Below are 22,885 nucleotides of genomic sequence, written 5' to 3'. Positions count from 1 at the left end.
CAACATATTTTTCAATTTTAACACATTATTTTTCAATTTATTCCTAAAATTGAATTTGCCTACACATTTAGTTCTCTTTGTCAACTTTTTATGTGTATTTATTTTCAATGCCAAATCTCAATTCAAAATAAATTTTCTGTATATTTCTTCAATTTTATAAGAAGTATTTTCCATGAAAGCCATCAATTTGATTAGAATTTTTTTTACATGGTTTATCAGTCAGTTTTGATGTATTATCTATGTTTACACTTTCATGTGTATATTGTACATCAAATTCTTCAATTTTTATACACATATTTATATATTTCTTCAAATTCAGTGAAAATGTCACATTGGCTTCACTGTCAGTCACTCAAAGACTGCTGGCCCTGCCCCTGATGTCACGCCAACCCTGCCCCTTGCCCTTCTATCTCAGCCCCCATGTTGGATTCCCTGACTGTCACCCAGCAACCGCTGGCCGCGCCCCCTGATGTCCCCAGCCCTGCCCCCGCCCCATGACTGTGCACCTCAGCCCCTGGCAGGCGCCATGTTGGCGTCCCTGTCCGTCACCAGGCAACCGCTGGCACCACCCCTGATGTCACTGCAGCGCCAGCCCCTGCAGCCAGCCTCCTGGAATGTCGCCATTTCCTGTCTTTAATTTTTCTAAATGAAAGTGTGCTGGGAGTTTGAATGTGCGTGTTGGTCAGAGATCTAGCAGAGGCAGAAGGAGGTGAGTGCGTGCATTTAGCGGCTGCTGGGATTGCTGAGCTTCCCCGGCTCTGAGCAGCCAGGCCTGGAATTGTGGAACGGGACCGCATTTGCTTGCGCATTCAGATGAAGATAGGGCTCCATGCTGCCGGTGTCTGTGAGCTCTGGAGTAACTCCCGCGCTATCTTCCTGTTGTCTCTGCAGATGCGCTCTGTGAGTCTGGAGAGGCCGGGCCAGACGCGGGCTTCCCACTCTGCAAAGTTTGCAGCGGGGCGGAGTGCAAACCCTCTCTGTGCTCCTCCAGGCAGGGACAATGGCCAGGCAAGGCGCAGGCTTCCCGCTCTGGAAAGTTTGCAGCAGGGTGGAGTGCAAAATCTCTCTGTGCTCTGGGCCTGGACAGTGGACGGGCAAGGCGCGGGCTTCCCGCAGTGGAAAGTTTGCAGCGGGGGCCGCGTGCAAACCCTCTCTGTGCTCCTCTGGGTGGGGACAATGGCCAGGCAAGGCGCGGGCTTCCGGCTCTGCTCTGGAAAGTTTGCAGGGGGACAGAGTGCAAACTCTCTCTGTGCTCCAGGCAGGGACAGTGGCCGGGAAAGGTGCAGGCTTCCTGCTCTAGAAAGTTTGCAGCGGGACAGAGTGCAAACCCTCTCTGTGCTCGTCCAGGCGGGCACAGTGGCCTCCTAGCACGACCCTCCTGTGGGAACAGAAGCCAAGCCTGACTGCCCTGGATCGCTGGGCTGTGTGCCCGGCCCTGGCTTCTGGCTGTGAGCTGGTGAGACAGGTAGGGAATTCACAGTCCAATAAACTGCATCCTGTTCCTTAATGACACAGGCTGGGCTGAGAAAAGACAAAGACCTGGTAGAGTTTACAGAGGTCTGGGCTTGTGCTTTCCCAAGGAACATTAATGATCAAGTTGGAGGTGCTGGCTGGGGTCAAGGGCTGTAGGTTGGGCGGGGCTTGGTTTTTTTTTTTTTTTTTTTTTTTTTTTTTTTTTTTTTTTTTTTTTTTAGTTTTGTTAATTATTTCTGTAGTAGTTTTTTTTTTTTTTTTATCGCTTTACTTTAGATGCTTAGTGTTTCAATTATTGTGCAGTAAAGGGACTTTTCCCCAATCTGTTTGGTATTTTGCATGCTTTTACATTAACTCTGGCTATATATTTATAATAACTCTGGCTATTCTTACACAGGCACCTTCTTTAGTTTAGGAAATTTTAATTTAGGATTTTATTGGAAATGTTTTCCAGACATTTATGCTGATTGATCTTCTTCACTCTCTCCCTCACCTTCTCCTTCTGAGGTGTTCCCTGTGGGTATGCAGCGCGAATGCTTCTCTGTGTCCTGCTCTGAGCTCTGCTGTTGTGTGCTGTGAGGGGACCTCACGGAAATGCTAAAATCAAGACATGGTGAGTACAGGATATCTGCCCACAATGGGAAGGAACATGCAGCTGAGCAGTGGGTGCTGGGGTTGTGGATCCTCTATGGGGTTGGATTGGAAGCATCATTAAGATGTGACTTCCTGTGAGGTTTCTATTGCTGCTTCTTACCTGCTAATTCAGGCCATGAAATCTAAATTCCTTAAGTTTCGTGGTTGATTGTAATTCTGTCCAGAACATCTGGACTAGTTGCTTTCCTGTAGCAGCATGGGTGGTTTCTGTGAATATGCAGCACCTCGGTCCAAACCTTTCTGTCTTTTATAATATACATTAAGAAGGCAGGGTCAGGCCTGGAGAGATGGCTCAAAGGTTAAGAGCTCTGGCTATTCTTACACAGGCCATGAGTTCAATTCTTACGAACCACATGGTGGCTCATAACTATATGTAATGGGGTCTGGTGGCCTCTTCTGGCCTGTAGGAATACCTGTACTGAGAACTTTGTATAAATAATGAATTCAATCCTTAAAAAAAGAAGATGGATATGAATCTAATAGTTCTGATTTCATACATTAATAATTTTTGTTTTGTTTAGTTTGTTATTTTTTCTCCTGTAGTTTTATATATATATATTTCTTTAAATTATGTTTAATGTTTTGATTGTTATGTGGCAAAGAGACACTTTCCCAATCTGTTTGGTATTTTCGATGCTTCTTGTACATTAACAGTCATCTTCTTTAATTTAGGAAAGTTTTCATTTATGATTTCTGTGGAAATATTTTCTAGACCTTTATGTTTATTGATCTTCTTCTTCTTCTTCTTCTTCTTCTTCTTCTTCTTCTTCTTCTTCTTCTTCTTCTTCTTCTTCTTCTTCTTCTTCTTCTTCTTCTTCTTCTTCTTCTTCGTCTTCTTCTCCTCTTCCTCCTCCTCCTCCTCCTCCTCATCTCCTTTCTCCTTCTCTTTCTCCTCCTCCTTCCCTAATATTTCTTGAGAAACTAAACTAAACTAACTGATGCAAAAGAGGTTGTATGAAGAGAGGCAGAGTATTAAAAATCAGAGGATGTTGAATTATTTTCCTGGCTGGAATACCTTATCTTTCTGTGCTGGTGTCTAGGCATCAGCATGTGTGGTTATTTTAGGTTAGGTAAGGTTTCTCAGTTTGTCTAGTTTGGATGGGAAGTTATTCCTGGAAGTTATAGTTTGCTGTCTAGATTATCAGATAGTGTTGACTGAGTGTTGCCCCTTTTACTGCTCTGTTTGTTGGGTATGTTCAAGAGGGAATGCTGGCTAATGTTGAAAGCTAGGATAGGAGGTTGGCAGGAAGACATATTCTTAGCAATACACATGGAGAGGTAATCAAGAGAGAGGTGAAGCTGCCAACATTTCAATATTCCAGAGCTACAGTCATCTGAACAGGCCTCAGTTGAAGGTGTGCCTTTGTCATAATTGCTGGTTGCTCTATCTATGTGAGATAGTGTTGATGATTATTGTGGGAGGACTCTTCCACTGAGGGTGACAATATTCATAAACAAGTGGGTCTGAGATGCATGAGAGAGCTACCTGCGCATGGGACACTGACAAAGCAGGACAGCAAGCCAGGAGACAATGTTTGTCCATGCTTTTACCTTCAGCTTGTATCTTCAGTTTCTACTCTAAACTCCCAAAGTGGTAAACTGTGGTCTGACAGAAGCATTCACAACAACCATTTATTACCTGAGATCCTTTTGCCCAGAGGATTCCAGCACTGAAGCAGAATAGCAAGTTAGAACAGCAACAACAAATGGTATCAATACATGATTTTGCTGCTGGACAGAATCTATGTTCTCTTTTGAAGGAATATGGAATATATCAGAAATTGAGATGGCGAAATTCATAGAAATCTGTAGATGGTATTTATTCATTTTTTCTCATAGGACCTGGAAGATGGAAATCTTGACAGTATGCAGCCAGAGAAAATTGAGAACATAGCATATCAGAGGAATACAAAAACTGTAAATTTTAGTGAGAGGTCATTTGTGTGATATTTTGCAAAAAATCCTTTTTCCTTGTCTTATACCTGAATATAGAGTGGGGTAAATTTTAAAAATAATGGGCTGATTTCTAAATTTTCATTCTATTTATATGTATTTGTTTGTCACTTCCCCACTTATTTATTTATTTATTTATTCATTTATTTATTATTTATTTATTTGATTTAAATTCCACTTTCTCCCATCTCTCTTTTCCACCTTACACAATCTGTCATCCCTAACTCCTTTATCTCTTCAAGAAGCATGGGCACCACTGGCGTATCAAACATCTATGGAATTTCAACTCTCTGCATGGTTAGGCATAGCTCTCTTACTGAATTTAGACAAGGCAGCCAAGTGAGTGAAAGAGTGTGCTGGCTGGTTTTGTGTGTCAACTTGACTCAGATTGGAGTTATTATAGAGAAAGGTGCTTCAGTTGGGGAAGTGCCTTCATGAGATCCAACTGTGGGGCATTTTCTTAAGTAGTGATCATGGGGAGAGGGCCCCTTTTGGGTGGTGCCATCCCTGGACTGGTACTCTTAAGTTACATAAGAGAGCAGACTGAGCAAGCCAGGGGAAGCAAGCCAGTAAGAAACATCCCTCCATGACCTCTGCATCAGCTCCTGCTTCTTGACCTGCTTGAGTTCCAATCCTGACCTCCCTTAGTAATGAACAGCTGTATGGAAGTATAAGTTCAATAAACCCTTTCCTCCCCAACTTGCTTCTTGGTCATGATGTTTGTGTAGGAATAGAAACCCTGACTAAGAGAAATTTGTACCAGCATAGTGGGGTATCCCTGTGACAACCTGGCCATTGTTTTGGGGAGGACTGTGCAAAGATTTTGGAACTTTGGGTTAGAAGAACCATTAGTTGTTAAGAGCTCTGTGGAATTTTCTGTAGGAGCTTGTATGATAATGTTGAGAACAGTTCAGAAAATGATAACCTGGCTCATGAAATTTCAGAAGGAAAATTTAAGATTCAATTCAGGGCTGGTGCTGTTTTGATTGTGAAGATTCTGTGATTTTGGTTAGCTGGGGCTGAAGAATCAGCTGAGATTAACAAGATACTAGAACTATTAAAGCAAAACCTTTTGCATTACTGGGACTATTGGTGGCTCCTTCACTGGAGCTAAGAAATTAGCTGTGATTAAGAAGAGTCCAGCACCACTGAGCTGAAATATTCTGGGAAGTGTTTCCTGAGAGTACAGAGGCTGTGTTCCAGAGATAATTACAGTTGTACTTTGTGCTGTGGGTGGAATTGATAATGTGCATATGTGTAATAGAGACGGTACTGGTTTTGAAGGTGTGAAGGTGTCAAGAAGAACAGCTGAAGCTCAGCACTGTGAGTGGCCAGCCATGTAAGGCCTTAGGTGAAGGTGCAATCTCAGTTGCAATTGATGGCCCAGGACTTAAGGGGGTCATGCATAGGAGCTGAGGCTTGGCACCATGAAAATTGTCTATGAGAAGCTATAAGTGAAGACTAGTTATGGCAGAAAACAGCAGTGTTTTGGAGATGCCAGTGCCATGAGATGACCACCAAGAACAGCAGCAGCAGTGGAGTACAGGCAGCTGGACCCTAGAAGAAAAGTTGTGTGCTACAAAGGGCAGAGTGGGAGAAATGACCCCAGCCCTCAAAGGAGCCTGGAAGTTCTTGAGTTGGATTCCAGACATTGAAGCATTTAAGTTTGAGTTTTGCTTTTGATTGTGACTGTGCCCTGAAATTTTTCCCTCTTGAAGGAAGAAAGTATTTTAATGGAGCCCACAGTTAAGAGAATTTGAATTTTTAAAGTACTTTGAATTTTAAAAGACATTGGACCTTTTAAAGGAATTGAATTTTTAAAATGTAAAGAGTATGGGACTTGTAAAGTTATTTAGATCTTAGGGATGAATGAGAAAGTAAGGGTATAGGATTAATAGTGATATGCTGGTGTGTCACGTGACAAGGGGTCAAATGTACTGGCTGGATTTTTTTTTAATTATATTTATTTATTTTTTTTTAGTTAGGTATAAAGTTCTTTATTTATGAAATGTAGGTGCATTTTCTTTTTTTTTTAATTTTTTTTTCGGTATATTTTTTATTTACATTTCAAATGATTTCCCCTTTCCTAGCCCCCCCCCCCCTTTGTAGGGCTGGGTTTGTGGATAGATATTGGGTAAACTTGGTTTTGTCATGGAATATCTTAGTTTCTCCATCTACGGTGATTGAGAGTTTTGCTGGATATAGTAGTTTTGGCTGGCATTTGTGTTCTCTTAGAGTCTGCATGAGATCAGCCCAGGATCTTCTAGCCTTAATAGTCTCAGGTGAAAAGTCTGCTGTGATTCTGATAGGTCTTCCTTTATATGTTACTTGGCCTTTTTCTCTTACTGCCTTTAATATTCTTTCTTTGTTTAGTACATTTGGTGTTTTGATTATTATGTGACAGGAAGTATTTCTATTCTGGTCCAGTCTGTTTGGAGTTCTGTAGGCTTCTTGTATATTCATGGGCATCTCTCGCTTTAGGTTAGGGAAGTTTTCTTCCATAATTTTATTGAAGATATTTGCTGGTCCTTTAAGCTGTAAATCTTCACTCTCATCTATGCCTATAATTCTTACGTTTGGTCTTCTCATTGTGTCCTGGATTTCCTGGATATTTTGGCTTACAAGCTTTTTGCATTTTGCATTTTCTTTAACTGTTGAGTCCATGGTTTCTATGGTATCTTCAGCATCTGAGATTCTTTCTTCTATCTCTTGTATTCTGTTTTTGATATTTGCATCTATGCCCACTGATTTCTTCCCAAGGCTTTCTATCTCCCAAGTTGTCTCCCTTTGAGTTTTCTTAGTTGTTTCTACTTCTGATTTTAGATCCTGGATTGTTTTGCTTAGCTCCTTCACTTGCTTGTTTGTGCTTTCCTGTAATTCTTTAAGAGATGTTTGTGTTTCCTCTTTCATGACCGCATCCTGTTGACCAAAGTTCTCCTGTATTTCTTTAAGTGTTTTTTGTGTTTCCTCATTATTGGCTTTTGTATTCTCCTGGATTTCTTTCAATGATTTTTGTGTTTCCCTTGCAAGGGCTTCTAACTTTTGATCAATTTTCTCCTGAATTTCTTTAAGTATGTCCTTCATGTGTTCCTGTACCAGCATCATGACCAGTGATTTTAAATCCAAATCTTGTTTTACTGGTGTGATGGGGTATCCAGGACATGCTGGTAAAGGAGAATTGGGTTCAGATGTTGCCATATTGCCTTGATTTCTGTTAGTAACGTTCCTACGTCTGCCTTTTGCCATCTAGTTCTCACTGGTGTTAGTTGGTGTTGTCAATGCTGGACTCACCAGTGCAAGCTGCCCCTTCCCAGGTGGCCTCTGGTGCACAGCTTACCTCCTACACTGCCTGGAGACAGGGTGTTGTTGTCCAGGCTGTTCAGACCCCGAAACAGACACCTGAAGGCTCCTGCTGGGGCCCGCTGGATTCACTGGAGCACACTGACTTCTCCCCGCTGGCTGCCTGGAAGTCCCACTTGCCTCTTTTAGGACTTGGAGATGTGGTATTGCCGCTCAGGCTGATCTGGATCTGGAAGCGTAGAGGTCAGAGGGCTATCGCCAGAGGCCTCAGGACTGAAGCCTAAGCTCTGTGCCACAGGGAAAGAGCTGTGCTGTGAGCTCCCAGACTGCCTCTGGGCGCACACCAGGTCCCCTGCACTTCCTGGAGACCGAGTGCTGTGGCCCAGGCTGTTCAGATCCTAAAGCAGGTGCCTGAAGGCTCCTGCTGGGGCCTGCTGGATTCACCGGAGCACACTGACCTCTCCCGCTGGCCGCCCGGAAGCCCCACCTGCCTCTTTCAGGACCTGGAGATGTGGTGCTGCTGCTCAGGCCAATCTGGATCCGGAAGTGGAGAGCCTGGCTGGATTTTTGTGTCAACTTGACGCAGGCTGTAGTTATCACAGAGAAATGAGCTTAGCTTGGTGAATTTCCTCCAAGAGATCCAACTGTGGGCCATGTTTTTCAATTAGTGATCAAGAGTGGAGGATCTCTTGTGGATTGGGACCATCCCTGGACTGCTATTCTTAGTTTATATAAGAGAACAGGCTGAGCAAGCCAGGGGAAGCAAGCCAGTAAGAAACATCCCTCCATGGCCTCTGCATCAGCCCCTGCTTCCTGACCTGCTTGAGTTCCAGTCCTGACTTCCTTTAGTTATGATCAGCAGCAAGGAAGTGTAAACTGAATAAACCCTTTCCTCCCGAACTTGTTTCTTGGTCAAGATGCAGGAATAGAAACCTTGACTAAGGCAAGGCGTAATGAAAATGAGTAGCAGTTGAGCCTTGCCAGTATGAGAGGCCAGGAAAGGTTGGTGGAGAGGTGAAGACACAGGGGCAGTTGAAGATTTAGGACTGAAGAGATTTTGAAATGAAGCTGGGTCTTGCAGAGCTGTGTGTGTATGTGTGTGTGTGTGTGTCTGTGTGTGTGTTGGGGACATGCTAGTCCAGATCTGGATACCCATTTTCTTTTTCTATTTTCTTATCATGGAGGTTCACCATTCTTTATGTCTGAGTGTATTCTTCCTTTCCTTTTGGAGCAACATGGAAACACAGTTTTGTCATTGGGAAGGCAGTGGTTAAACTTATTGGATTGTTGAAGAGCTTCCTTGCCTTCCTTTAAAAACAAAACAAAACTAGAATTGCCCATCTGTTGGCTCTGGATTTCAAAACAGTGAAAAAATATATAACAGCACTTTATCATCACCATCATTTTTATTATTATTGATATTCAAGACAGTTTGTGTGTGTGTGTGTGTGTGTGTGTGTGTGTAGCCCTGGCTGTTCTGGAACTTGCTCTGTAGACCAGGCTGGCCTTGATCTTTCAAGAGAGCCACCTGCCTCTGCCTACAGAGTGCTGGGATTAAAGACTTGCACCACCACCACCAGGCTTCAGAGTTCAGGAGAAAGGCATTTCACTTTTTTGGTGACATGCTGATCATCATGTTTGGGAAAATTTAATTTACAGTTATGATGAGAATTAAATATCTGGGTGCTTAAGATATTGTTCATCTCCCTGTAGAAAGGATTGTAAGTTGACATCACTTAATCATGGCTTTACTGTTTTGCTCACACAGATGGCAGACACTGCAGTTCCCTCATCATTGCTGATGGAGCCCGTGCTTACAATAACATGGGCTGAGTTGGACAACACATTTGTGTTAGGCATTAGGGATTCCATACAGCACCAGTATCCAGATAACACTTTGATAACTTTCATGGCTGCTGCTTTTGCCTAGCGTGGCAGAGATGATGAGAGTTAATTTGTTAAATAAATGAGATAGTGGAGTTGATGTGTTAGGCAGGGAGCCTGGCATATAATATGTTATCGAGTGCTCAGGGAATGGTTATATGGCAAGCTTAGGATGAGCCTTATTCAAGTATGCATGCATATATTTTAAAAATAACAGCAGTGCATTTAACATGTTGACAGACCCTAAAATTAAATTTCTTACAGGAAATAGGGCAGCTTTTTCTATTAACTTCGAAAACTAACATAAAATAATGAGTGAATGTCCCAGATGTCTAGAAAAGACAACGATATTTAAGTTTTGACATTTTCCCCCTTAAAGACCTCCATAATAGATGTGCTATGAATATGATTTGACACATAAATTAAATTTTTTATTTAAAAAAGCAAACACATTTGGAAGTGGTATTTACCTTGCAAGGAAATGCAGACTGAGACTCAGTCTTAAGGCATCAACCAGTGAGCTTGCTGGGAATTAAAATGCTTTTGATTTGTCAGGGTGAGATGAGGCTGTTGGGGGAAGATGATCTGGATGGGTCCTCAATGGATGGGTAAGGGGATGGCCTTGGAGCATGTTTGAGACAGGTAGGACCTTTGGCATATTTGTCAAGGGTTTTTGTTTGTTTTATGTATGTTTATATGTTTTCGGTTTGGTTTTTTTTTTTTTTTTTTTTTTTTTTTTTTTTTTTTTTTTTTTTTTTTTTTTTTTTTGAGACAGGGTTTCATCATTAGCCCTAGCTTTCCCTACATCTTGTTCTGTAGACCTGACTGACCTCAAACTCACAATTGATCCACCTGCCTCTGCCCCCAAGTGCTGGGAATAAAGGTGTGTACCACCACTACTTGGATATGCATGTTCTTTTTTAAATATGGGAGGGCATAGACCAACAGTGAGCACCACCAGAGACCTGAGACCACATGGCAACTGCTAAGTGCAAAACCTGTTCTTGCTGCCCTACTGTGTAGTTGAAGCAGTAGGGATTCAAGAGGGGTTTAGAAGGGTGGTAAGTACAACAGCCAAGCCCTTAGCCCATATTTTTTTTTTTATCGTGTCTGCAGCTATCATTGTAAAGTTGCATGGTCGGCCAGTGTTATTTAATATTCCCTAAGAAAGGAGTCCAAGCCCTGTGTCCAGAGGTTGCTACATAGAAGTAACTTGCTGTAATTTCTAAATGTTGCCTGCAACCTTTGTTCTCAAACTGAAGTCCTCTAAGTAGCATACATGTAGTGTGTGATATGTATTAACTTGACTGTTTTGAGACAGGGTCTTGCTGTTTAGTCTAGGGCTGCCCTACAATTCACTATGTCTTCTAGGTTGGCTGGAGAGCACTGCAGTCTCCTGGTTTACAAGTGCCCAGTGATGTGTATGTGGTGGTGGCAATGTATGCGTGCCTCACCTGGCTAGGCTTATGCTTTTAAAGAAGTTCTTCAGAGTCTGGGGAGGGATGAGGTGTGTCCTGACCTCAGAGTAGGTAATAAATTGATCAGCAAGTACTAACTAATAACAAGGACATTTTACTGCCATTCTTTAATAAACTTAATAATTTCTTTAGGTGCAGTGTGTTTGTGAGCTTGGGAAAACTGATGGTGTGAGTCATATTTACTCTTCTGTTGTATGTGAACTGGGCCCCATAATAATGTAAAGATAGTTCCTATCTGGAACTAGCTGGAACTCACTTTCCATTTTCATTGAGCCAGGAAAGAAGATTTTATACTTTTTTTGTTTGTTTGTCACATGCTTTTTTCAAGAAAATATTTCTCTGTATAGCCCTGACTGTCCTGGAACTCACTAGACCAGGCTGGCCTTGAAATCAGTAATCCACCTGCCTCTGCCTCCCAAGTGCTCGGATTAAAGACGTGCACCATCATTGCCTGGTGGGGAAAGAATATTTTGATACTATGAAAGAATATAAAAAGGACTAGGAAGGCAGAAGAGCAAAAAGATAGAACCTGATTCCACTCAGCACAACAAACAAATGCTTTGACCTGAGATTAGCCCTAACCCTGACATTTCTTCTTTGTGTAATAGGGATACTATTGATCAATAATAATGGTGGTCAACTTAACTATAACCCTTAGCCTAACCCTGGGTTTTACATTTCTAATCCTATCTTAACCCCTTATGTTCCTAAGCATCCTAACCCTAACAATGATTGTCCTGATCCTAACTATAACCCTCTAATCCCCTAACCCTAACTCTAACCATGCTTACTGTGGGGGATGTTTCTTAATTATACCTTTTGAAGTGAGAAAACCTTTCTTAATCTTAATCTTTTGAGATGTTCTGATACCCCTTTGATCGAGGCTGTAGATACTTTCTACAACCTCGTGGAAAGGTCATTTTTGTTTTTTGTATTTATACTCCTTTATTTTACAAAACAAAGGTGGTTTGTTTGATTATTTTATTTTAAAACTCACATTAGAAGTACTTATTTCTTAAGTATTCTGGTATATAATGAAGAACTGCTGTAATATCCTGCAGCATGAAATAAAAAAAATCCTAATTTTTCCAACTTCCCTTGGCTGACAGCCTTTATTGGAACTTTCTGTTAACTACCCTTTCTATGCATAGATAGATTCATTTCCTCTATGATTTGAGGTAGGCTTATCTAGAAAATCTGAGCTAGTCCAACTGTGTTTTCTTTCTTTGCTTTGTCACTGATGAAAATGTGCTGACTAGTAATTGTGCTCAACAGTGATTCCCTTAAGGAGCTTTAGTTTCCCCGAGCCAAGCATTTAGCAAAAATACAAACAAACAAACACACAAACAAACAATCAAAAAACAACAACAAAACTCTTGGTTAATTTGTTTTTGTTAGATTGTTTATTTATTTTTTGAGACAGAGATTCTCTGTATAACCCTGACTGTTCTGGAAATCACTCTGTAGCACAGGTGGGCCTCGAACTCCAAAATCCACCTGCCTCTGCTATGTAAGTGCTGTGATTACAGGTGTGTACCACCACTTCCCAGCTACAACTCTTGCTATTAAAAATCCATCTTTAATGTTAATTGGGTCATCCACTCCTGGGTCACATTGATACCTGCAATTCACCTTGAGTAATAGTCAACAAAAGTTATTAATCTTGATTATGTGAAGAAGAAAAGTGCTTTGAGAAAAATCTTAGGCCAATTCAGAAATCAGGTCAGGTTCTGGTATGCCCACAGAGGGAAAGAACAGGCAGCTGACAAGCCAGAGCTAGAAGGGTGGAACCTCCCCCAGGAATGGGTGGGGTGACATTCATCTTGGAATTTTTGTTCAACTGCTAATGGGGTGCAACCCTCTCCTGAGAACTCTGGCCCTAGACTGGAAGCCCACATTAACCTGAGGAGGGGTAAGACTCACTAGTCAATCAAGACTGCCAGACAGACCTGCCAGTCAAACAAAGAGGCGGGATCTTCCGATGGTTCTCCGAGTCCTGCTCTGAGCTCTGCTGTTGGATGCTGTGAAGGGACCTCAGGGAAATGCTGAAATCAAGGCATGCTGAGCACAGGATATCTACCCACAATGGGGAGGAACATGTGGCTGAGCAGTAGGTGCCTGGGTGGTGGTTACTATCTGGGAATGGATGGGAAGCATCAGCCAGATGTGACCACTTGTGACCACTTCTAATGGTGCTTCTTACTTGCTAGTTCAGGCGGTGACCTCTAAATAATTTCACCATCATGGCAGATTCTGAATCTGCCCAACACATCTGGACTAGTTTCTTTTTTGTAGAAACATGGGAGGTTTCTGTGACACTGCAGCACCTGTGTCCAAACCTTTTTGTCTTTAAGGCAGGAATAGGCTTGGAGAGATGGCTCAGGGGTTAAGAGCTCTGCTTTAGTCTTACACTGGTCATGAATTCAATTCTTAGCAACCACATGGTGGCTCACAACCTTCTGTAATGGGATCTGTTGTCCTCTTCTGGCCTGCAGGAATACATGCAGGGAGAACATTGCATAAGTAATGAATTAATTCCTTAAAACTAAGAAGAGGGATATGAATCTAATACTTCTGGTGTCATACATTTCTAGTTTTTGTTTTGTTTAGTTTGTTACTTTTTCTGCTGTAGTTATTTTATATTTCTCTTATATGTTCAGTGTTTTGATTATCATGTGGCAAAGGGACTCTTTGCCAACCTGTTTGATATTCTTGATGCATTTTGTACATTAACTGGGACATTCTTTAGTTTTGGAAAGTTTTCATTTATGATTTCATTTGAAATATTTTCCAGATCTTAATGCTGATTTTCTTCTTCTTCTTCTTCTTCTTCTTCTTCTTCTTCTTCTTCTTCTTCTTCTTCTTCTTCTTCTTCTTCTTCTTCTTCTTCTTCTTCTTCTTCTTCTTCTTCTTCTTCTTCTTCTTCTCCTCCTCCTCCTCCTCCTCCTCCTCCTCCTCCTCCTCCTTCTTCTTTTTCTTCTTCTTCCTCCTCCTCCTCCTCCTCCTCTTCTCCCCCTCCTCCTCCTCCTTCTTTCTTCTTTCTTCTTTCTTCTTCCTCCTTCCTCCTTCCTCCTTCCTCCTTCCTCCTTCCTCCTTCTCCTTCTCCTTCTCCTCCTTCTCCTTCTTCTTCTCCAATTATTTATAGATTTGCCTCCTCATATGTTGCAGAACTCTGTTGTTTAGTGACAGGAAAATTTTAGAATCCACATTTTTTGAACAATATCCATTTTGTCTATGCATTTTAATACTTTTCTTTCTTCCATTCTTGGTCTGTGGGTGAGCCTTGCCTCAATAGTTCTCAGTGTACAGGAAATTTTAATGACCTGCTGTTAGCAACTTAGGAAATGCATAAGTCATTACCTGCCTTCATCACCTGCTGCTGTTGCCATTTTGTGCAATATGCACATGGAAAACCTGGTATTTTTGTTTTCTGGCTTTGTAATCTACACACGGTACCTCGGTTTTCTCTTTCTCTAACTTCATGACTCTTTCCTTGCTCCCCATCTGTCTGCCTGTCTGCTGCCCTCTTGTGTACTTCTATCCCATTCCTAGGTTCTCACTCCTCTGACTTCTCCCATATGATCCCTTGCATATTTTAGTTTCTCAGGACCTGCAGTAAAGCATAGCTTGGCTTTCTTGGTGACACATTTTCATGGCTGTTAGTCATTATCTTCTTATATGGGTGCCCAGGCATCTGGGTTTGTGGTGAAAATAGGTCTAGGTACTGGTTTCCCAGTTTGTCTTGTATAGATGTGAGTTAATTCTCGGGTTACAGTTTGCTGTCTAGATTTTCAGAGTGTTGGTGGAGTGTTGCCTCTTTTACTGATCTGTTTGGTGTGTATGTTCAATAGGGAATGCTTGAGAATATTGAATGTTAGGATAACAGGTGGGAAGGACGAAATAATCTTATCAATGCACAAGGAGAGTGAGTCGTGAGAGAAGTGAAGTTGCCAGCATTTCAATATTTCAGAGCTACCGTCATCTGAAGGAGCCTCAGCTGAGGTTGTGCTCTCATCAGAATTTCTGGATGCTATGTCTGTGCGAGATAGTGTGGATGATTGATGTGGGAAGGGTCTTCCACTGAGGGTGACAATATTCATTAGCAAGTGGGCCTGGCCTGGATGAGAGAGCTACCTGAGCATGGGACACTGACCAAGCAGGAGAGCAAGCCAGGAGACAATGTTTGTCCATGATTTTATCTTCAGTTTGTAGCTTCAGTCTCTACTCTAAGCTCTCAAAGTGATGAAATGTGATCTGACAGTACCATCCACAGCAACAGTTTATTAGCTGAGATGCTTTTTTTCTCAGAGGATTCCATCACAGTAGTAGATTAGCAAGTTAGAAACAACAACAACAACAACATCAACAACAAAAGTTGTATGAACAAGTGATTTTCCTGATGGACAGAACCTAAGTTCTCTTTTGAAGGAATGTGGAAATTATCAGAATTTGACATGGCAAAAGTCATAGAAAGGTCTTCATGGAGCCCAATAATAGGTCTTGGAAGACTGGAGTGTTGACAGTATACAGTCAGAGGAAATTGAGTTAGCATTTGAGTGGAAAATAAACTGCAAGTTTTACTGACAGGTCATTTGTGTGATATTTTGGCCCATATTCCTTTCTCCTTGGCTTACACCCTGAAATATTACGTGGTGGTAAAATTTAAAAATAATGTGCGGATTTCTTTATTTTCATTCTATCTATATGTATTTGTTCATTTTCCACATTCATGTTTCATTTATTCATTTAATTTAAATTCCAGTTGTTACCATCTCTCCATTTCACCTTACACAGTCCTTCACTCCTAACTCCTTTTATCTCTCCAAGGAGCACAGGGGCCACTTGAGTATCCACCAACCATGCCATTTCATGTCTCTGCATAGTTAGGCATATCTGTCTTACTGAGCTCAGACAAGGCATCCAAGTTAGGGGAACAGTTTGGACAGACCCTCATTAGCATAAAGGACATCTCCTGCTCCATTTCTTGGGGGGAACCACATGAAAATTGAGTAGCCTATGTACTCAGTCATTCTGTGCATGCTCTTTAGTTGATGACACAGTCTCCAAGAGTCTCCTATTGTCCAGGTTAGTTGACACTGAGGGTCTTCTTGTGGAATTACTGTTCTTTCTGAGGCCCTCAATCTTTTCCCCAAGTCTTCCAAAAAAACACCTGGTCTCTGTCCAATGTTAGGCTGTGGGTGTTTGGATCTGTTTCACTCATGTGCTGGATGGACACTATCAGAGGACAATTATGCTAATCTGCTCTCTGGAAGTATAACAAAGTATATACTCAGTATTGCCAGGGATTGGTGCTTGCCCATGGGGTGTGTATCAAGTTGGGCAGGGCATAGTCTGGCCATTCCCTCATTCTCTGTTCCTTCTTTTTGCCTGCATCTCTTGTAGACAGGACAAATTTTGGGTAGAAAAGTTTTTGGTTAAGTTGGTATAATTAACTCTCCACTAGGGGTCCTGGGTGGCTTTAGGATGTGGCCTCTTCAGTGTCCGATTCTCACTGCTATGCATCTCAGCTATGACCACTCCCATAGACTCCCTGTTGCCCTCCCTTTCATCATCTGTGGCACATCGTAGAGATGCCTGCACCCTTGCACCCCTGACAGCTGCAGATTTCAGTTCATTCTCATGACCCTATGTGCCTTCCCTTTTTCTCACCACACATTTTCATTACCTCCCCTTCCCCTGTCTTAACTGCTGGACCTTTCATTTCTCTCTCTCTTTCATCTGCCTCCTATGACTGTTTTATTTCCACTTCTGAGTGTGATTCAACCATGCTCATTTTAGCCTCCCTTCTTTTAAAAAATATATTTACTATATGGAAGTGCACTGTATCTGTTTCCAGACACACCAGAAGAGGGCATAAGATCTTATTACTGGTCGTCGTGAGCCACCATGTGGTTGCTGGGATATGAACTCAGGACCATCACAAGAGCAATCAGTGCTCTTACCAGCTGAGAATTCTATTCAGCCCCTTAGGCTTCCTTCTTGTTTAGCTTCTTCAGGATCAAGAAATATCATACAGATATCCTGTACTTTAAGGTTTTTACTAGCTGAATAGTATTCCATTTTGGAAATGAACCACATATTCTATATCCAAATTTTGGTTGAGGGACATCTTGTTTATTTTTCTTTTTCTTTTTTCAGTTTCTAGCTGTTATAAGTAAAACAGATATGAACTGGAACACATGCTCTAGTGGGTAGATGCACTAAGAACATATCCTAAGTGTAACATGTCCTCCTGCTAAATCTTAAATTCATGGAAGGAGTAGGCAATGTGTTTCCTAGTCCCAAGAAGGAATTTTAAATAAAACCTGCTGCAAATATGGACAAAGTGAGGCAGAGTCCATCAACTTAGAAGCCAAACTTAAGAGGATCTTTCGTATGGTATGCCTTTTGAAAACTGAAAGATGATAAATTTGAGATCCTTGATTCTTCCAGTATGGTTTCAATTTGGCCCGAATCCTGCCATCTTTTGGCAGAATCAGAGCCATAGAGAAGACTCCATGAGAGTTCATTGCACTGAAATTATGAAGATGATTCTTGAATTTCATTTTGCGACCACAGCTTGTTGAGATAATTAAAGCATTGGTAAATCTGCCATGAAGAGATGTATACAAGGAGAGGATGTACCCAAACTGTTACAAGTGGTGACCTTCAAGATTTTGTCTTGTGTATCAGAAGAGACTTTAGATGTTTGAACAGTGTAGGAGTTCCTACAGACTGTTAGGATCCCTGAAGAAAGACTGAATGCATTTTAATCACAGGATGAATATTTGCCTATAGTGTCAAGGGTCAAGATGCAGTTGATTGGAACAAAAAGCTTCCCTGGATGGTGGTGACTTATGCCAGCACTCTGGGAGGCAAAGGCAGGCAGATTTCTGAGTTCAAGGCCATTCATGTCTACAGAGTGCTATAGACTATAGAAAGGGCTATACAGAGAAACCCTGTCTCAAAAAAAACAAAAAACAAAAAAACAAAAAAACAAAAAAAAAATCCAAGAAAATGAACAAACAAACAAACAAAAAAACCCCAAAAAACAAAAAGCTTCTAGATGGGATGATGAATTTGGCAGATTCTTTGTCCTGTCTGGCTTTCTTTATGGAGCTTGGGGAAGATCATGTAGGAGGAGCCTTTCCAGATACCTTAGAGGATAGTGTTTATAGAATGAAAAAATTATTTTTTTATCTTTTTTTTTGTTTTTCCAGTTATTTATATATTCATTGTCACCCTTATCACTATGCCTCTTATATGTCTCTTGCTATGGCAGAGCCTCTCTACCAGTCTCCTCTGTTTTTATTTGAGAGGTTTTGGGGCCCCCATGTAACCCTCAAATCGGTATATCAAGTCCCTTGTGAGTTAAGTACATCCTGTTTCCCTGAGGTCAGACATGGCAGCCCAGTTAAGGAAATAGATAGCCCCCCGCAGGTATAGGGAAATCCACTGCTACAGTTGTTAGATGACCTTCTGATCCTCTGAGCTGCACATCTGCTATATATGTGCCAGGGGCCTTAGTCCATCCTGTGTATGCTATTTGGTTTGTGGCTTAGTCTCTGAGTGTCCCCAGGGGTGCGTCTTACTTGACTCGCTTGGTCTTCCTGTGGAGTTCCTATCCTCCTCAGGGATCTCAATCATTCCACAAACTCTTCCATAATAGTACCCAAGGTCCATGCAAGGTTTGACTCTGGATCTTTGCAGCTTTTTCAGTCAGCTGGGGGGTGGATCCACTCAGTGGACAATTACTCAAGGCTTTGGTGTGGGAGCAAAACAGAGTGTTGTTAATAATGTCATAGATTGGTGCTTGTCCATAGGATGGTACTCTCAAGTGGAGCAAATTTTCATTGGCCATGCCCTCAGTCTCTGCTCCAGATTTTACCCAGCATTTCTTTTAGAGGGGAAACATTGTGTCCTTGGTGTGTACTGTGTTGTGGTTGAAATTGACCCTTCAACTTTCTTTTCATGCTCCCATATATTCACTATAATCTCTTTCTTTAAATCATATAAAATCCAATAGATACATTTGCTAATCAGTGATAATCTATTTTACAAGTCTAGTTGTTTTATATTTTTATATTTATTTTATTTTTTGTTTTTCTTTTCCAAAAAAAAAATTCGCTGTGTAGCTTTGTCTGTCCTTAAAGTAGTAGAGAAACCACAAAAGACACATGTCTTGTATTTGTAATATAAGCATAGTTTTGTGTGGTTTTTCTTTTTTTTTTTTTTTTTTTTTTTTTGGTTTGGTTTGGTTTGGTTTTTTTTTGTTTTTTTGTTTTTTGTTTTTTTTTTTTTTTTTTTTTTTTTTTGTTTTTTTTTTTTTTGTTTTTTTTTTTTTTTTTTTGTTTTTTTCGAGACAGGGTTTCTCTGTGTAGCCCTGGCTGTCCTGGAACTCACTTTGTAGACCAGGTTGGCCTCGAACTCAGAAATCCACCTGCCTCTGCCTCCCAGAGTGCTGGGATTACAGGTGTGCGCCACTACCGCCCGGCTCCATGTTTTTTCATCCATATCTTTAGTATTGAAATTTGACCAAATGTTATAGATTAAACTTCATATTTCTACCAGCTGAATACAGATGTGCTGTGAATTTATAATTCTTTGTAGGAACTTTCAGAAAGAACTTTGAGTTCAGTTTCATTTTTTTTTCCCATGGTTGTTTTTTTGTAGGGATTGAGGGTCTTAAAATATACATTTTAGTCTCCTAGAACACATTACAAAGGCCATGCCAGTGTCTAGGTAAATGACATACAGCTGCCTGTGCCTCTGTGATTAAAGACACGAGAAAATACACCCAGCTTGCCCATCATGTTTGTAGTTAGTAATTGTTCATACAATTTTTCAGATGTGTGTTCAGTATTGTGGATCTGTTTCCTCAGCATCTCCCTCTCAATTTGCATTTCTCTGGCAAAGCTGTATCCTATTCAAAGTGTTCAAAAGTGACAGAGGTGTATCTTATAATTAAAGCTCCTTCTAAAATGACACAATAATTATAAATTCTGAGTCAGAAAATAAGCAGAGTAAGCACGAGAATTATGTGAGTATATATTTGAGAAAGCATATATTTGTTTTCTGGTGATGTTAGTATCATGCTTTTTGTTGTACATTTGTATGGGATATTTAGGATGCAGTGACTTTTGATGATGTGCATGTGAAATTCACTGAGGAAGAATGGAATTTGCTGGATCCTTCCCAGAAGAGTCTCTACAAAAATGTGATGCTTGAAACCTACCTGAACTTCAAAGCTATAGGTAAGACTGTTATTTTTTTTCAGAAGGAAACAAATGCTTGTTGGTTATTGATGATCTTCTATTATTTTAATTGTATGAAAATTGAGCTGAATAATTCATTTTCACTGAATTTTCACTGTAACTTTCACAGTACAGTTAAAATTCACAGTATCTTTAATGTTGCCCATTTTCCAATAGTATATCATTCATTTTCTTGTACTGTGTTTTAGGCTATAATTGGGAAGACTATCATCTTGAAGAACATTGTCAAAGTTGTAGAAAACATGAAAGGTAATTTTCATGTGCAAGCTTATACAAAATTGTCTCTGAGGAAATTTTAATATCTTATGGAATCTCCAGTTAAAAGCAAGACTATAAAATAACAGTCCTTTAAGTGTAGCTATGATTATAATATTCTTACAAAACCATGTACCTCAAGATCCAATATCTGGATTGTGTATCCATTTGATAAATAGCTCTATTAGAGCTATGCTGTGGACCTGACATTCTGTATAGCCTCAAAGTATTTAGAAATTGCATAATGAATAATAATAAATCTATATCCAAAACATTCTAATAAGCAGTTAGTCCATAGAAAGTTTGGTGATACTCATATTCTTGTAGTAATATGGTTAAGTTTGGTGAGAGAGCATTTTATGAGTATCAAGAATGTTGTTGTGGAGAAACATTAGACTATATTGCACATGGTATGAGAAACAAAAATTCAAACAGTGTGAATGCAATGTGTAAAACTTTCCTTTATCATTCTTTTTCATTAGGTATATCGTGTGTCACAATGGATAAAAATGATGTGAGCATAGGGATATTGAAAGAGGAAACATAAATTTTTTTGTTCTAAAACAAGAAGATACATAGTATTCTGACTTTGATAGAAATTAGGAATGTGAAAGATATTTGCAATTAGTTGGTTTTCTATTTTTACAGGGAATATCCCAAAACTCATAGTTTAGAAAACCTTTATGGGCATTAAGAATTTGAAAATTCTTCTGTGTGTCCTGGTTAATAGTCAAAAGTGTTATAATTCACACGAGAGGAGAAAATATGAATACAATCAGTGTTATAAAGATCAGAGTTGTTCTTTCTTCAGATAGCTAAAATACATCATATAAAAAGAGGGTGTTATAAATATGAGCCATGTAATAACTATCACACAGGTCTTGAACTACTCATGATGAGGGAGAATATCATGAACATATAAATTGCTAAAACCTTAAGATCTGCTGCTTCTTTACCATTAGACAAATTGTAAACATAATTCATATTGATTACATGATTGATCAGAGTTATGAATGTGGTAAAGATTTCACATGTGCTAATTATCATTGCAGGCATGTAAGAAGATATACTGGAGTGGAACTCTATGAGTGTAATATATGTGGTAAAGCCTTTACAAGATCAAGTCATCTCCAATATCATAAAATACCACATACTGGAGAGAAACCTGATGAATATAATCAATGTGGTAAAGCCTTTGCAAGACCCAGTGATTTCCAAAAACATAAAATGACACATACTGGACCGAAACTTTATGAATGTAATCAATGTGGTAAAGCCTTTGCAGATCACAGTCATCTACAAAGACATAAAAGATCACATACAGGAGAGAAACCTTATAAATGTAATCAATGCGGTAAAACATTTGCACAGCGCATTCATCTCCAAAGACATAAAAGAACACATACTGGAGAGAAACCTTATGAATGTAATCAATGTGGTAAAGCTTTTGCCTATTACAGTAATCTCCGATATCATAAAAGAACACATACTGGAGAGAAACCATATGAATGTAATCAATGTGGTAAAGCCTTTGCACAGCGCATTCATCTCCAAAGACATAAAAGAACACATACTGGAGAGAAACCTTATGAATGTAATCAATGTGGTAAAGCCTTTTCAAGACCCAGTGATTTCCAAAAACATAAAATGACACATATTGGAGAGAAACTTTATGAATGTAATCAATGTGGTAAAGCCTTTGCAGCTCACAGTTATCTACAAAGACATAAAAGATCACATACAGGAGAGAAACCTTATAAATGTAATCAATGTGGTAAAACGTTTGCACAGCGCATTCATCTCCAAAGACATAAAAGAACACATACTGGAGAGAAACCTTATGAATGTAATCAATGTGGTAAAGCCTTTGCACTTCACCGTTATCTCCAAAGACACAAAATGACACATACTGGAGAGAAACCTTATGAGTGCAATCAATGTGGTAAAGCCTTTGCACAGCGCATTCATCTCCAAAGACATAAAAGAACACACACTGGAGAGAAACCTTATGAATGTAATCAATGTGGTAAAGCCTTTGCAAGACCCTGTCATCTCCAATATCATAAAAGAACACATACTGGAGAGAAACCTTATGAATGTAATCAATGTGGTAAAGCTTTTGCCTATTACAATAATCTCCGATATCATAAAAGAACACATACTGGAGAGAAACCATATGAATGTAATCAATGTGGTAAAGCCTTTGCACAGCGCAGTCATCTCCAATATCATAAAAGAACCCATACCGGAGAGAAACCTTATGAATGTAAACAATGTGGTAAAGCCTTTACAAGACCCAGTCATCTCCGGTATCATAAAAGAACACACACTGGACAGAAAACTTATTAATGTAATCAATGCGGTAAAGTGTTTTCACCAGGGATAAGTCTCCAAATTCTGTGTGCTGGAGAGAAACATAATGAATATGATCATGAATTAAGTGGGAGTTAGGAGGGTATCATAGTAGGATATGATAGATAGACATGGGTGCTTAGGATTATTTCCATTCTGGAGATTTTTTTTTTTTTATGCTTTTGCAAAGAAGTTTGCTGCCCTTGTCTGAAGAGTTTCCTTGAGGTTAAGGTAAAGCTGTTTACACGAATTGTATTGACA

The 22,885-nt window shown here is 40.2% G+C and overlaps 1 pseudogene; it reads left to right on the top strand.

The window, feature by feature from the left end:
* The first annotated feature begins 1,818 nt into the window (after window positions 1-1,818).
* On the top strand, window positions 1,819-22,633 carry LOC127663743 (zinc finger protein 431-like; annotated as a pseudogene).
* Window positions 22,634-22,885: the final 252 nt, after the last annotated feature.

Source organism: Apodemus sylvaticus, chromosome 13, assembly GCF_947179515.1.
Source record: "Apodemus sylvaticus chromosome 13, mApoSyl1.1, whole genome shotgun sequence".
Classification (NCBI taxonomy): domain Eukaryota; kingdom Metazoa; phylum Chordata; class Mammalia; order Rodentia; family Muridae; genus Apodemus; species Apodemus sylvaticus.
The sequence above is the reverse complement of the archived record's forward strand: the minus strand, read 5'-3'. Positions and strand labels throughout refer to the sequence as shown.